Genomic DNA, 13641 nt, shown 5'->3' on the forward strand with positions numbered 1-13641 from the left:
GGCTGACCTTGCCAACTGCAAGTTGAAATGTTTGTGTGCGCCATTGGTTCGGTTTCCCCAAGTACTTGCTGAACGAAGTCCGACATATCAAGACGTTTTCCGTGAAATTAAAAAACACAGGAGGAGCTACTATTTTTTTTACGATTTTTTTTTAATTAACATGTTAAAGCTAATGTCCATAGCAACATGTTTAAGGATATAACGGTTGGAGGAGGACGTACATGAAACAAGTTAGTATTTGGTTAGCTTAAATTAAGCTAGCAGAAGAGGGAACTGTAATAGCCGCCATTATGCCCGCAACAACACCGGCTAACTCGGCTTTACCGCCAACAACTCCCTGTTTTCACCGAGCAGCTGAAACACAGAGTAAAATCATGCATGTAAGATATTTTCCCAATAAACTCACTCCTAGAGTCATTGCCAAACTTTTAATGGCGTCTCGCTGTTTGGAGAAGGCGTTGTCCACAACAAACAGGACGACACAGCGTCTCTGAGCATCAATGAACACCTTCACTTTACTGACAGAGTCATGGGATTAATTCACCCCCATATTCAGCAGGCAGCGTCTCCTCCACAAGACACCAAAGGTAAGACGAAACTACTTCGATGCGGGCTGTGGCAGTTAAACGACTGTAATGATCACAATATATGCGGGTAATGACAGTGCACTAGAGTCATGATTATTGTGTTGTTGGTATTGTATTTATAGTGATTAAATAATCTGCAAAACGCTTGGTGTTTGGTTAGTTTAGTTTAGGTCTGGTTGGTTTTCCTTTGACTTTACGTCAGTACATCTCAGCTGTTTTCTGAGAGCATATCACCTGCCAAGTGCATGTGTCAATGCATGTTAGAGCCTATTACAAGCCTGCAGTGCTCCTGATCTGGTAGGAAGTAAAATAAATATTCAAGTTCCTTTTATTATTGTTTCTTTGGTGTCACTTGAGTACATTTGGCATAGCAGGATGATCATGGAAAATGTAGACTTAGGCCTATCTTTTTTTTATCACTTGCCTGCCCATATGTCTTAAGATAAGACTTAAATGATCCCACACTACAACACAGCAGCTCAAATAGCACAGATATAAAAGCAAGTTGAATGGATTACTTTTAGAAGAAAGATAAAATACAAATATAGAGATACATCAGAATTAGAAAAATATGAAATACAAAGTACTACATTTAGACACAGCTATACACTCAATACTATTTACTCTATACACACCTTTCACTTGTGCACACACGAGAAGAAGAATATGAATATATGCAGGGTATATATATTGACAGCTGTACAGGATACTTGCACATTGGATGTAATACACATGGTGTGTAGCTGCGTGTAAACTTTAAAACAATGCAGAACGATTTTAACAGTGTTGCCTTGCAAGAGCAGATGCCATAGGGAGGCGTACTGCAGAGAATATCAGTAGCAGACATTTTGCAGTGAGGTTCACATTGGGGAATAAATAGATATTGCACAAAGTAAATATTGCACTGAATTCACAGTGTAGAGATACTGTGTTGGTAAGGGAAGAGTAAGGATTGCTGTGGTTATACTTCCTCAAACGGCACTACAGCTTATGTGAGGTTTCAAAATGTTAAAGAGTATGAAGTGGCCAATAAATAGAAAAATATGCCGTGTGTAACAGTCATAAATGAGCATAAACAAAGTTGGCAATTGACCTAGGGCCCCATCCTCTCCCCAAGGCCCCTGGGTCACCATGCAGCAATTAGTTTGTGGTAATTGACTGCTAATTGTGTGTTGATGGTGTAGAGCACTAAATGTACAACACAAACTGACATGATAGGGGCCCTGAAGCATTTAAGTGTCTTGTGGAAGGGCCCCAGTTTAAAAGCCTTTGCAGGATGTTTTGTGCTTTTTGAATAAATTTGCACTAATAGATACACAATACACACAGATTTGGATTTGGGTTGATCTGCCCTGACCATTAAGGAAACACCAACAAACCGCAAACATTTCTAGTTTCAGATAATGCAGATGTTTTATTGTCTTTATTGTGACGTCAGTGACTGCTTACTGGAAATTTGCTTGATCAAAATTTATCCCTGTGACTCGGATGTTGCTTTAAAGTGTAATTTAAGAATGGAGAGGTGGCTGAAATGAATCATCCAAACCAAAGATGCTGCAGACGGATTCAAGTGATTAATGTCACGTCAGTTCTGCTCTTTTCTCTTTGTTATAAATGTACTACACTTTTACATGAGCATACATTGTCTTGGTGGAGACGCATTGTGCTCTCTGGCCCTGTTGGCCTCATGTTGTTTGATTGTGCTCCATCTCTTTTAATCATTAACTGGGCAGATGAAGGATGCAGGGAAATCACGGAGATATGTCCGGGTCTAGCCTCTATAGTATTATTATTTGTTATTATTAATACATGACAAACGTGCAGTGAAGAGAAATTAGCATGCAGCATTTTATTTTCGGGTTGGTTTTTTTTTTTTTTTTTTTTTTTTACCAACATTAGAGTAAAGTTTGTGACCCTCCTCCCGTGCGCAGCGCAGCGCCGCCGGGCAGCTCTCCAAAAAGGCGTGGCCAGTGACGTCTCCAAATCGGCCAAACCTTAAACCTGGCACTTTGAGGACAGGAGAGGGGATGAAGGGAAATATTAATGACACGCCAGGAATGGAGAAGTTCTTGGAGGAATAACACGGAGGAATAAGCGCCGCGCCGACCCGTGATGTCCGATCATAGTTTCACTTTTACGCGTCACGCTTCTTGTTTTTCTGCCCTCACTGACAGTGTGCAGCACCAGCGGCGGCAGTAGCAACTGAGGCGCTGAAACCTCCGTTAAAAGTCCGACAGCAGCTGCTGATCTTTGCCTCTGATAACCGCCTGGACCCAGTGACAGGTCTGTGACATTAAAGCATAGGTTTTTATTGATAACTTTTCTTACAACAGACGCAGAAAGAGAGTTTGACCGCAGTGCGTTTAGGAGTAAAAGTAAGCAGTGTTCTCCAGTCTGACAGGTGCAGCTCTGCTCTGTTCCTCAAAGTTATGTCTTTTTTTTTTTGACTGAGTAGAAACAGTTGGCTCTAACTTTACGTGGTGCTTTGCAGCTTCAAATGTATAACGAATTAATTAGGTTAATAGTTGTTGTTAGCTGTCAGGGTGCCTTAATTGTTTTACTGTGAAACAGGCAAAAGGTCAAATGTGGTTAAAGCAAAGCATGCACTGATTCATCATGCAACTGCAGGACAGGTGTGTAATTCCATTAACTCAAACCTACCCGGGAATTCATAGTTGAAATAGTTATAAAATCAAATTTATGATTATAAAACTTATCGGGATTTTATAGGAGTTCACTCCAGAGCTAATAGAGCAAAGTCATGATTAATACAAAATTATTCTGTTTGCTTTATTGATTAAAAATACAGCGTAGAGCTCTACAGAGAGACTACCAGACACAAAGCATGTCAGTAGTAGACAGAGCAATCTCAACACAAAGTCCATTTCTGCTCTGGAGCTTTCACTCGTCCCACCCAAACATCTTCTGCAGACAAAGTAGATAGTAAATTTCCATCTTAATACACAAAGAGTAATATTTGTACATATTACATAGATTAATTGCGTGTAAAAATGAGTGTCCCAATAGAGAAACAACAGAGACCTTAGACATGGACTAATTGGCTGCCCCTCCTTCCTTTTCATATGGCTGCATCTTCCTCAGTGTCTCATAGATGAGAAAGTCCCTAAAGTGGAGCCCAGATACCGCTGGTCTTCCACCAGCAACATGGGGAGTATTTGAATTTCAGTTTTTGTTGCACTCTTTAGAAACTAGCACAGTGACATCATGTAATGCAAAGACTGGGGCTGTAAATGCTGATGCTGATATTCTGAGCCCAATTTTCATATTTACATCCTCAAAAGGTCAGAGTATTTTTGTCGAAATTTTACTTGTGATGGAGAGAAAAGACTGTAAACGCATAAAAAGATGTATGATAGAGATGAGTGAAAACTAGACAAGCATTTTATTAGAATAACTTATGTAAAGAACCTCCTCCAAAGAATAAGTCGTAATAAATATGTCGAAATACATATCTGTTGCATCACATATCTCAGTGCAGCCCTAATAAGGATAACAGTTGTACGATTCGTCTGTCTCTGCAGAGCTGCACTGCAGCCAGTTTGTGCACTAAATCTTTTTCTGCAGCTGATGCGCATCCAAGATAGAAAGAAGTTTGCAAACCACAAAACAGCAGGCGTAATTCACTCCAATCAGATCTGTCAGTTCAGTTTTCCTTGCTGAAAATCTCCTTAATATTTCCATTCGGCTCCTGCAGGGAGTTAACGCGTGTCTGCAGAACTATAAAAGTGACTTTAAATGTGTTTTTATGTTTCTTCATGAACTTCCTGCAGACTCTCACATGCTGTTACTTTACAGTTTATTACAACATTACTGTTGTTTTTTGTAGGGGGTAGTTTCTAATCTTTTGACGCCGCTGGTGATTATTTTATCGCATCAACAAAACCCGCCCTATCTGCTCCTGTGCATCAGGCGCTGGAAACCAGTGAGGATGTAAGCTTGTCAGCCTCCTCTCCATAGCCTTGAGACTGCTCATGGTGTAATTATAATCTGGATGTTGCTGTAAATACCAGATTCCTTTTCCACTCACAAATAACTTTGCAGTGGGGGAGTCGAAAGTGTGTGTGTGTGTGTGTGTGGAGGGGAGGATTCAAGGAAGTACTGCTGCCATTACCAGAAATAAAAAGTCGGACTCGAAGCACGTCCCCTTCCGTTATCCGGGTTTCACCCATATCGGAAAGTACTCCGCTGGCCAGCACCGAAAACTTGCCAAGGTCACGCTGCTCAACAATTCCTGATACCTCCCCCACTCCGTCCAGGGGTCATCCATCACCCAAGATACCCGAGTACAGAGTGTAACTAAAACATGGCGCTGTGCATTTGTTTCCCCACTGCGATGGCCATCAGTGGGTGTTTCCAGGCAGGTTAGAGGAGGGTGTGGTGCCGTCACTGTGTGTAGTATCAAGGTGTAATCACACATTGGAAGTGGTTTCTTTGATATCTTTATTGTGTTCATTCGATTTGTGTTGCAGCAGTTTACCACAGACCTGAGCATCCTGAAAAGATGTCTGACCTCTGAGCAGAAAACTGGTGTAATTTGAGCCACTTTAGGCGACAGAGAGGATACCTGGAAAGCTGCACGTAACTCTGTTGGTCAAAATGAACTCGGTGAAAACCGTTGGATGGACTGATGCTTACAGCTGCTTCCTGCTGTGATTCTGAAGGAATATTTCAGTAGTTTTGACTTTCTGAAGTTTAACGCACTCCAGTTTAGAGCTGAAACAATGTTAGAAATTAACTGGCGGCAATAATTCCTGCTTCTCATGCATGCTGTGAAAACTACCTTTAGATTAAACTCAAAGCTTTTTGAGACAAGACGTTTTCCAAACAGTTTTTTGTAAGTGAAGGTGTTGGTAATTTAATTTGGGAAAACACAATAATACACAGTAACTGTGAGACTGAAAAATGAGTAGAGTCTACATCGGCACTGTGCAGGTTGGGTTTCGGAGCGAGAAGTGTAGTGGATGGAAATGGCACTGGCTGAATATGACGAGAAGAAAACTGAAAGCTGATGTAAACAATGCAGGTTACTGAGCATTTATAAACGGCTTTGCGCAGAGAGTGAGAGCAGGGCAAGGAGGGGCTGAGCGAATCAACAGGTGGGCTCCATTTCAGTGCGCAGGTGCTCCGTTTAACATGTAACAGCGAGGTCCAGCGACAGCAGCCATGTAATTGTCAGCTGACAAACAGACAACCATGTTTTAAATTATTCCACAGGCTAGTTAATAACATGTCGGGTAGGAAATCCAAAGTGTGGGATCATTTTGAGAAGGTGAAGGACGAACCCAAGGTGATATGTAAACTCATCTTCATTGGTCGACTACAAACATGATGTATCATCTGAAACATGGAAGTAGCTACATGCCCATTAGCCCACAGCGTCATTAACAGGCGGCTCGCTCAGTGTGTGACGTGCACTTGTAGATAAAATATAGGCCTATATTAATGAAGGTTCATTAGTACGGTTTTGTATTTCTCTGTAATGTAGCACAGTGTTAACAATGTTACTGATACTATTCTTTCTCACACCTTCAACTCAAACCACCAAAATATATTATTTAATCATTACATTAATATCAGAAACATGCAGGAGACTAGTTGACTAATGGCCCTAAATGACGACTGTTGGTCGACTAGGAAAATTCTTAGTCAGGGACAGAGTGTAGGTAGATGTTTTGTGTGCAAACCTCTGTGTGTGTGTGTGTGTGTGTGTGTGTGTGTGCGCGCGCACGCGCGCTGTGTCTGGCTTGTGGGTGGACACCTGAAGAGTTTTAACACCTAGCAGTGCATGAAGTTCAGACATGGTTCTACATAGACATGACCTTTTCTTTATGATGTTAAAAATACACATTGAGTGGGATTCATACACCTACACTGACGGACGGACGATACAGATTGCTGACGTAACCACATTTAATGGGCTAACTTTCTGAACTAAGTTTAGCCTCTTCATGTAGCCTGTATCATGTTTGATTCTCATGGATAGATAGAGAAAAATGTATCCGTTATTGGTCTCTTTTGGATAGGGATGCACTGAAATGAAAATGTGTGGCCGAAGCCGAATAATATTAAATGCTTGGAGTACCGAATACCAAATACCGTTGTTTAGTTTTTCATTAGTTTTAGCAGATGAACCCCCTCCAGATTAGTGTTGTCACGGTACCAAAATTGGGACCCACGGTACGATACCAGTGAAAGTATCACGGTTCTGAGTAGTATAACGATACCACAGCAAAAATAAGGCAGATGTGCCTTTTGTCATTTATAAAAAGATAAATCACTTTTCTATAATACATCACTGATATTTCAATGGAATAAATTACTTATTGACTTATTCAGACTTCAAAAACAGCATCAATAAGTGATTAACATAGGGGGGATCAAAATAAAATAAATAAATAAAATAAGAATCAACCAGCCACCCTCCTCCCCTGACAAGTCCCTTCATAAGTAAAGAACAGTCCCTAAAGTGCGGTGAGGTTTGTGGACCGTTACCTGCCACAAAGAGAGTAATGTGAACGACTCGTTTCTCCTCTGACACACCACATACCTGTGTGCCGCCATGGCTTGGCTGTCCAGGTACTTTTGGGCAGTCATGACGCCAAGAAGAGGACATTATTGGAGCTGGAATTCTCCGCCGCCGGTAAGCCTTATCTTGCGCCACGAAGCACTATGGCCGCTGTATTGCTGCTGCTGGTTGAAATCTGTACTCACACAGCGTGCTGAATGATTTATTTTGCTGGCACAAAACTATTTTTAGTCGCAAATGTGAGTGCGGTGACGGACGGAGTAAAATATAGCCACACTAACGACATTTTACTCTGTCCGTCACCGCACACTGTTTGATTGCGTTATCAAAACATGCCGCTATTATTCGGCCTTGCTTTTCACTTTTTCCACCGAATACCGAATGTGTGTTTTTTGCAATATTCGACCGAATATATTTGGTTTTGGGTCATTCATCAGATGCAACAGGTCTCAGGGTGAAGGTCAAAGGTGTCTTGCTCAGTGTCACTTTGGCAGTTTGGCAGAACATGACTGTTGTCTGTTGTTGCTTCTGCTCTGCTGTTTGCTGTGTGGTGTGTGTGTGCTTATGTTGAGGTCAGACCCGACACAGAGGCTGCAGCATCATAATAAATGACAACAAAATGTTAGAAAGTCTCAATAAAAGAACTGATAATGTCAGAGCGAGGGTTGCAGCAATATACTGGTTTTAAGGTATACCGTGATATAAAGTTGACAGTTATCATACTGTATACATTTGCTTATCTAGGATATTTAAAAAACTGCAACTGGTCCGAGAATCTCACCATTATTTTAGTTATTTTTATCAACAAAATGGTTTCAAGTTTCCATTATAGTAATAAAACGTTTGTTCCATTTTTGTTCCGTTAAAGGTTTTTCTGACTCATAATAATATAAAGTCTGTAATACCGTGAAACTGCAATATTTTCTGAGACAGTCATTGTATCGTGTTGTACCGTTGCTCTCTAAAGGACAGTCTCTACCCGAGAGTAAAACCTGTGAAATTTGTTTCTACAGACCAATACTTTATTTTCAGGCTGTAGTCATCTATTAGTTAATCTAAATTATTTAATATAAACACATGAAATAAAACTAAATTAATACTAATTTTGAGATCAGGTTGATGCTGCTGCTGTTCTAAAGGTATATTTAACTGCGGGTAACCGTAGCAACAGTACATCTGACTGGAGATGTTGACCTTTATCGACAGTTAAACTTTACACTGTAAAAATATCCTGATTGGTCTCATCTTTTTGTTGTTGACATTGTATCAGCACAATAATGCACTCTGAGCTGTTCTGATAACTACAATTTTTTAAAAATTATTTAGGGACTGTACACATGTCAAGTCTTTAATCGCCTTGAAAACAATGCGTTTGAGGGCACAAAAAATGCAGCATGTGTACCGGCCCTTAGCCTGTTTTGTAAAGCGCTGCAGCAAATGATTATTTTGATTGATCTGTCAGTTATTTTGTTGATTAATTGATTAGTTGATTGATTTATAAAATGTCTAAAAAAAAAAAAAAAGGTGAAAATTTTCAGTCAGTGTTTCCCAAAGGTCTTTTTTGGTTGTCAACCCCAAAGATATTCACTTTACTGTTGCATAGGGAGTAAAGAAACAAGAAAATATTCACCTTTATGAAGCTGGGAACAGAGGATATTGGTATGATAACTCAAATTAGTGGGTGATTAGTTTAATAGTTGACAATAGGGATGCATAATAATATTGGCATGTCCGTGGTATCGGCCAACATGCTTTTTCTTAATTTGCACAATGAATGAATATTACTTACATACATTGAAAAGTGTTTGATAAGGAAAAATATGGATATATATCAATATCAATATGGGTTATCAGACAAATTATTTGCTATATATCAGATATTGACACCTAATTAATTGCGGCTTGAGTCTACAGGTAATACATTACTGCCAGACATGCAAAAAATTATCAGTAAAATTTCCCAGCGTCCAATGCAACTAAATCTAAGTGCATATTTTATCTCTCTGACAGTCCAAAACTCAGTATATCAGTTTACTGTAATGCATGACCTCACATTTAAGAAAGGGAACTTAAAGGGATAGTGCACCCAAAAATGAAAATTCAGCCATTATCTACTCACCCATATGCCGAGGGAGGCTCTGGTGAAGTTTTAGAGTCCTCACATCACTTGCAGAGATCCCAGGGGGGAGTGGGTAGCAGCACAACTCCACCTGCAGGGCTACAGGCTACAATGAGGCTAAAAAAAGAGTTCAAATGATGTTTTTCCAAACAACTTTTTATGTCGGGGCTTCAGGACACTTGGATCACTATGGACGAGCAGTATGGAGATATTTTGTGGTTTCAATGATGTGTTTTTGGACGTTTGAATCTGGGGCGCCGTCTGCCTCCATTAGGTGGAGTTGTGTTGCTATCCCCTCTCCTCTTGGATCTCTGCAAATGATGTGAGGACTCTAAAACGTCTTCATTTTTGGATGTATTATCGCTTTAATAACTAACGGCATATTTGCTTATAAATGACATGAACTAATTGTTTCAGCTCTACTTTGCCCCTGTATTGCCCTGTGTTTTAATTTTTTAGACATTTGTAAGCTATCACAGTTAGTTTGACTGAAATAAACTTGGCACCTTAAACCATTTGTTTAATATTGTTGTAAAATAATTTAATTTCTGATATTTTACTCCTGAGGAAAAGAGAGAGACACTTGATAAAAGTCTGAAAAGACGATGAAATGACTCACTAAGGATGTGGTGTATTTTTTGGAGTACAGTACAACAGCAGCCGGGACAGACCTGTCTGTCAGGTAGACAGTGCAGCAGCAGTGACAAGTACAATTACTCCAAATCGTGACACTTTAATCAGCTTGTCGATTCTGCTGAAGCCTCTCGCTGTCTAGCTCCTCCTGCTCCCATGTAATCTGTCCACCTCTTCAATTCAGCTCAGCCCGTCTCCTCCAGCAGCTCCTTGTTGGCTTTGTGAGGCTCGGAGAATGGAGGAGTTGAGGCTGGCTAATGGTTTTACTGGGGGTCTTTGTGTTTCGGTATGTGCTGTTGGCTGGAAGCCTTCTTCTGAGGGGAGGAGGGCTCCACGCTCTTTTATACACAAGAAATAAACAGGTTTTTGATATACTGGCTGCACACCGTACCCTCAGGAGAAACTTATTGTGTTTTCATTCATGTCATGTGTCCGTCTTGTTTCGTGCAACCCACTCTTGGTATTTCTTGTTGCTGACTCATGCTTTGTTAAAGCCTAATAGCAGTGTGTGCCCTCTCAACTTTTCATGTGCATGTGCTGAAACTGATATATCTTATTTCAAAGTGCAGCTCTGACAAAGATATTTGTGTTGGTGAAGACAGACAGACTTTGACCTAATCTACTATCCTCCAGAGGTGGCAGACCTGAGCTACCTTTGTGGTCAGAAACATTATCAACGTTTTATTCTTCATGAGAAATCTCATTTTTAGGAGAAAGAACACTTTTTTTCAGTGTGAACAGGGTCTTGGATCGACTTTATTTCTCTGACTGGACTCTGCAGGGTGTTCCAAGTTTTTCATTATTGTTCATTAATAAATCACAATGGAGTGCCAGTTTATTACAACATATTTGAGCTTGATAATAAAATCAATCTACTAATACGTGCTTACTTGTAATGTAAATAACTTATTAACATCTATCTATCTGTCATTTTCATTTATGGCTCAGACCTTGGATTATGCTCTTGTACAGAACAATTTAAAGCCGCTAAAAGGAACTTTTAACTGGATAAGCAAAAGTCTCTCATTTCTGCTGATGTCTGTGCGTGACCTACAACAGCAAATGAGACCATCGGTGTGAAGATAAGCTATTTCTATATAATGTACATCCATACCTTTAGGAAACTGTCTCCGGGTCCGCCCCAGGTCGCTTCCAGGACGAAACTATTTACGGCACTCAGACGGCACACGTCATCTTACCTAGCTGCTTACATTTATAGTGACTTATAAATAGTCGCTATTCCTCCTCCTCGACCTGATTTTTGTTCCGTTAAAGGTTTTTCTGACTCATAATAATATAAAGTCTGTAATACCGTGAAACTGCAATATTTTCTGAGACAGTCATTGTATCGTGTTGTACCGTTGCTCTCTAAAGGACAGTCTCTACCGGAGAGTAAAACCTGTGAAATTTGTTTCTACAGACCGATACTGTATTTTCAGGCTGTAGTCATCTATCAGTCAATCTAAATTATTTAATATAAACACATGAAATAAAACTAAATTAATATTAATATTGAGATCAGGTTGATGCTGCTGCTGTTCTAAAGGTATATTTAACTGCGGGTAACCGTAGCAACAGTACATCTGACTGGAGATGTTGACCTTTATCGACAGTTAAACTTTACACTGTAAAAATATCCTGATTGGTCTCATCTTTTTGTTGTTGACATTGTATCAGCACAATAATGCACTCTGAGCTGTTCTGATAACTACAATTTTTTAAAAATTATTTAGGGACTGTACACATGTCAAGTCTTTAATCGCCTTGGAAACGTAAGGTTGGGTACTGGGCGCTACTTGTAAAGCTCTGGGTAGCCCTGCACTAAAATGAACTTCTCCATCTTTAACACAGACTGATGTTTACGGAAGAAGGGGACGGTATCTGTCGGATGTGGTTGGTTGTTCCTCGTCACATGACATGCAGTGTGTGCTGCCAAAAGCTGATCATTGTTTATCTCAAGGCACAGTTGTTGCGCCCTGAAAAATAGGCATGTGCATTACATTGACAACATTGAAAACAATGCGTTTGAGGGCACAAAAAATGCAGCATGTGTACCGGCCCTTAGCCTGTTTTGTAAAGCGCTGCAGCAAATGATTATTTTGATTGTCAATTAATCTGTCAGTTATTTTGTTGGCACTCAGACGGCACACGTCATCTTACCTAGCTGCTTACATTTATGACATTTGTGACTCTTATAAATAGTCGCTATTCCTCCTCCTCGGCCTGATGTCCGCGGGGAGCTAAAATAGCAGCAATCATCGGGTAAAAGTTCTGTGATAGCACTGGACTCACCAACAGTCAGCCACGTCTCAGTCACACAGAGAAAATCCAATCCTCGGGAAGTCAGGAAATCCTTCAGGATAAACGTTTTGTTAGCTAGTGATCTAGCATTTACCAGCCCAATCCTGGCAGGAGCTGGCGGGTCCACGGCGTTAGCTGTCCGGGGAGCCACACACAGAGGCCACAGGTTGTGCATATTCACCTCGCACCAGCGGGGACGAGGAGAGCAGGGGCCGCGGGGCTGGAACACCTCATCTGGGCCGATGTCGACAGGGTCCAGCAAGTGCCGAGAAATAAAGAGGCAAGGCACCGCTCCATACTCAGTCCAAGAAGCCGTGGAAGTGCTCGCCAAACAGGCCTTCAGCCTTATCAGCTGATCGCTGCGTTTACCCCAGCGGCAGTGGTGCTTACGCCGCAGAGGTGAGCTGGGATCCCCGATAGGAGCAGGGGCAAATTTTTCCTGTCTTGTTGTTTCATTCATCCCCAAAACAAACGCGAGCCAGGTAAGCGTCTTTACGACAATACGCGCTAGAGCTCATGGGAAACGTAGGCTTCATTCCGGCAAAACACTACCGCTTTTGTCCACAGGGTCGCCAAAATCAACTCAAAATTAAAGTTCCTTGTAGGGGCTTTAAACATGGGTAAGAGTAGAAAGAAGAATATTTCTTAACGTCAGTATTTTTCAACCTGGACCCTATTTTCCCGTGTTTTGGGATCAAATAGAAACAAGCGTTTTTGATGGCAGCAGTAAAACAGGCTGCAGTGTAACCACTCTGAGCATTTGGCACCCTCAGTATACATCAGTACACAGTACACAAAAATGCTCTATTTTACCACTGATAGGCTCAGATTATTATTATAAGTGTCTGACATTATAGAAAGGATCCCCACAGAGATAGACCTTTTTGCGAAAGACTAAGGGTGCTTTCACGCCTGCCCTGTTTTGTTCTGTTCAATCAAACTCAATTTCGTTTGCCCCCTAAGTGTAGTTCATTTGAGCAGGTGTGAACACAGCAATCACACTCAGGTATGCACCAAAACAACCAGACCGAGACCTTCTTGAAGAGGTTGTCTTGGTCCGTTTACAAACGAACTCTGGTGCAGTTTGTTTGTGGTGAGTACGTGTTCCAACCTGGATCTAAACCAACTGCAGTCACATGACACATTGTTTGGGTTAAACATGAGCATGTTACAGTCCTGGAGGATTATTAATGTGCACCTCCTCCTGTACTGCCTTAATATGCACATTCAGCACATCCAATGCATCAAAACATTATTTTCGAGGCTTTGGAGAGCAATGAGAGCCTCCGTCTGTTTATGATTTTTGCCTGGCATAGGTCCGGCGTGGGGGTCTTGTAGGCAAAGAGGCTCGCCGGGCCTGTAGCATTGTAGGGGAAACACTGCGATCAAAATCCTAAACAATCAATCATCGATAATCAAAAATCGATGCCCATCCCTAGTCTGCGAGCTGAGCT

The 13641-nt window shown here is 41.1% G+C and overlaps 1 protein-coding gene across 4 annotated transcripts in view; it reads left to right on the plus strand.

Annotated features, from left to right (window-relative positions):
• The first annotated feature begins 109 nt into the window (after positions 1–109).
• Positions 110–13641, plus strand: part of esr2b (estrogen receptor 2b) — a 56194-nt gene continuing 42662 nt past the window's right edge. For 2 of the 4 annotated variants that reach the window (XM_049596701.1, XM_049596707.1), the window contains exon 1: positions 2572–2870. The gene's annotated coding sequence lies outside the window, so the exon portion shown is untranslated. Of the gene's footprint in view, positions 588–2571; positions 2871–7224; positions 7249–13641 lie in introns of those variants that run through there. The other 2 variants (XM_049596704.1, XM_049596703.1) reach the window with 2 other exon arrangements.

This window comes from Epinephelus fuscoguttatus, linkage group LG14 (assembly GCF_011397635.1).
Source record: "Epinephelus fuscoguttatus linkage group LG14, E.fuscoguttatus.final_Chr_v1".
Taxonomy (NCBI): Eukaryota; Metazoa; Chordata; class Actinopteri; order Perciformes; family Serranidae; genus Epinephelus; species Epinephelus fuscoguttatus.